Source organism: Lycium ferocissimum, chromosome 1 (genome assembly GCF_029784015.1).
Source record: "Lycium ferocissimum isolate CSIRO_LF1 chromosome 1, AGI_CSIRO_Lferr_CH_V1, whole genome shotgun sequence".
Taxonomy (NCBI): Eukaryota; Viridiplantae; Streptophyta; class Magnoliopsida; order Solanales; family Solanaceae; genus Lycium; species Lycium ferocissimum.
This window is the reverse complement of record NC_081342.1, coordinates 33,374,834-33,378,749: the sequence shown is the minus strand read 5'-3', so window position 1 is coordinate 33,378,749 and position 3,916 is coordinate 33,374,834.

Genomic DNA, 3,916 nt, shown 5'->3' with positions numbered 1-3,916 from the left:
GTATTTCGATTTCCGCTCGAGGCCCCCTCCTCAAACCCGAGAACCCGGGCCCAAACCGGGTTTCCCCGGGTAGCCCCCGGGGGTCCGATGTTTCGTTTTCCCACAATCTCATTGTTAACGTGGCCGGATTCTCCACTGCTTTGCCATTTTGTCCGTTTTTGGCAGAGACGAACAATGAACCGAAACCCTTAGACGAGTGCGTTAACCGAAATCAAAAGACCACTATTATCCAGGGCCCTACGGTGGGCGCCAAACCGTTTACCTCGAAATGTGTAATAAGTTAAATTTGTAAATGAGGCAAAGGATACGTGGTACTTTAATCTATACTTTCGAGGAATAAAAGAAAGTCGAATCTATTCCCATTATGGCTTAAGCAAATAGTGAACCGATATGTTAAAGGCCGAGCTAAGACGTTTATATCTATGTATTTGAGAGACAAGTTTTTATATATCTATATATATGTTAGACGCAATACATCGAATAAAGAGATTAAATGAATCGTTCCAAGAACGACTAAAATCCAAGAACACTAGGCAAGAGAAATTTTATAATATATTTGGAAGACAAAGCTCTTGGATCGTAAAAGATAACCCTCAAAATGAGAGAATGACCCCTATTTATAGTTTACGGGCCTCCTATACATCACGGGTCTTTTTAGGATAAAGAAACCTAATACGATAAGGTTAAAGATTGTGACCCTCGACACCCGTACGATCGTTGTAAATAAAGTAGATTCCCACACATGGCGGCAGCGAATAACCGATTATCCGCACCAACCGCCACGATCGAATGGTCACGAAGAAACGTGATAACGCCACGACCGATTTCGCCATATTCGAACCGGCAAACGGCCACAATCAATTCGGCCACGTAAAGATCGGACATCGACCAACCACGATAAGGAGTTATCTCCGGATCCAACGGATTCATGCCAAGCTTCTTCGGATCAGACATTACCGTTCGTTCTCTTCCCTTTGCCGATCCCGAGTTTCACCGGACAAACTTTACCCGTTTTTCACCGTATACATGTTGCCCGTAGCACAACCAAACACACGAGAAAGATTGCCAAAATAGGAGAAATTATTATATGTTGAAAAATAAATCACATTGCTGGAGCAACAAAAGGAAAGAAAAAAAAATCTACACACCAATAAGATCCAGTGGCTACTCACGAACCGTCACCATTAAGGCAACACTCAAATTTATCATAGATAGAATCATTGTCAGAGAAAAGAACTTTGAAGAAGAAGAAGAGCTTTAGAAGAACCCATGAAGAGAGGTTAAACGTGAAGTCACGTCCCTATATTTGAGGCCATTTCTCTTTTTCAAAAAACTGATAGCCAAAATATGCGGAAAAATTAGTTACCACATGTTTTAAATTTAAATTCAAGTTTGCTATTCCAAATTTGTTTCGAATATTGAATAGTGTATGCACTTGCTGAAATTACAACTGCAGCGTAAAAATTGTTTCTCAAGCTTAAAAATTAAAATTAAAATCTCGTCTTGTTTTATTTTACGTAAGTTTTGGCTATGCCTAAGAAATGTAATATGCCATACACGATATATGTTCACTTAGCACATGTGGCATTTTTTGGATGATTTATGCAATTTTTCCTTTTTGAATCCACCAGTTAGATTTCGTCCGTAATTTTAAAAGTTATAAAAATATAATCGTCGGAAAATTTACAAATTTTATCTATTAAATTCATAGTTTATATATTTGCTATAAGAATATGTACTACTCAAAATTGAATAACCCAACCTATATAAGTTGGACGTTTTATTTTCTTTTGAAGAAAATATCCATCTTTATCTTTTTAATTTCCCGTTTTGTTATTTTGAGTGGAGAGACATGGATTAGTGTGCGCCTATGATTTAGGAGCATTTTTTTAGGAATAGTATATGGACATAAACTACCTCGTACTTCCGTAGCAGTTAGGGTGCTGATTTCCTTCTTTTGTTTATGAATAGTTATTCATCTGATAACTTCCAAAAAAAAGAGTCCAACATGCCTTGGATTATGCATGGTTACCAAATGTGCATTGGATGATGCACGGTTACACGATTCAATTTCAAAAAATTTAGAGTGAAAATTTAAATCAACTTCATATATTTAACATTCATAAGTTAAATTACAAAAGTAGTTAGCTTTGTCCAAAAATATAACATTTTGCTTCTATTTTAGATGCCACTTGGAATTTTTAAAATTTAGTTATTAGAGTTGGTTTTTTGTCCTGAAATTGTACACATGTCAAGATATACTTATTCCACTTGGCCTAATCCTAAGCTAAACTTTCCTGCTTCTAATAATATATAAATATAGATTATTATTATGTGAATGTGAATAGTTATTCATCTGATAACTTCCAAAAAAGAGTCCAACATGCCTTGGATTATTCATGGTTACCAAACGTGCATTAGATGGTGCACCGTTACACGATTCAATTTCAAAAAATTTAGAGTGAAAATTTAAATCAACTTAAAATATTTAACATTCATAAGTTAAATTACAAAGGCAGTTAGCTTTGTCCAAAAATATAACACTTGGCTTCTATTTTAGTTGCCACTTGTTTTTTAAAAGGGAAAAGGGTCAAATATACCCCTCTACTTTAGTTTATTGATTAAATTTGCCCTCCGTTAGTTAAAGTAATCAAATATACCCCTCTGTTAGCCAAAGTATATACATATACCCCTTGAAAGGATGGAAATCCCAAATCAGCCAAAATTACTCAATTTCAATTAAGATTAACCAACCCGTCTCTTATAACCCGACCCGCGACCCCATCTCCTCTCCCTCACTGTTGCTTGCTCCATAGCCATCATTGCCAGCGAGCGCATGACACCGGAGCTCTGGCAAGCTCCGTCCACTATCACATCAAAGCATAAGTGAGAAAGAGGCGAGCAAACAAATGGCTCCGAAGAACTTGACTTTCAAGGTTTGTTTTTTCAACATTCAAGAGCTCGCCTAGAGTCTCTAATGATAATAAGTATGTTCTTACTTAATGCCATCATCACATACGTCATTGCCATCATCTTTTCGTTCTCCTCAGACTCAGAACAAATTGCTTTGCATGATCCTCGATGTGTTTTTTTTGCATTCTCGGGATAGCATAGTATTGATTTCTCATGTATTCGACATCCGACTTGTTTTGATCTAGCTACGCTTATCGACCTCCGTTTGTATACGGCCTTTAACCGTAGATTATTTTCCTTATTGGTGTGTTATATGTCATTTAGGTATGGAATGCTACTGCAGTAGACCCTAAGCTATTGGTATATCTGAAATCTTATCGAAATACTGTTCCTGTTCCACGACACAGGAATAAAAAACGATGTTCTACGACACTCGCCGGGAGTCTTGTCACGAGTCACGCAAGATGATAGCATGGAGCAAGAATGTGAGGAGAGGAAACGGGTCACGGTCTGGTTATAAGAGACGGGTCGAATAATTTTAATTGAAATTGAGTAATTTTGACTAATTTGGGATTTCCATCCATTCAAAGAGTATATGTGTATATTTTAGCAAACAGAGGGGTATATTTGATTACTTTGACTAACGGAGGATAAATTTAACTATTTGACCCTTTTCCCTTTTTAAAAATTAGTTATTAGAGTTGGCTTTTTGTCTTAAAATTGTACACATGTCAAGATATACTTATTCCACTTGGCCTAATCCTAGGCTAGACTTTCCTGCTTTTAATAATATATAGATATAAACCAAAAAAAAAAAAAAAAACGTCCTTTTCAATTTCTTCATGTCACTGTCACCTTTTTTCCCTAGCAAACAGCGAATGATTATGCAATGCCAATGCCAGACCGTTTAAGCGTAATACTATTCGTCTTACAACTAAAAAAGAAATGTGAAAATGATGAAAAACGAACTCCAACAGCAAGTAAGCCCAGCAATAGTAAATGG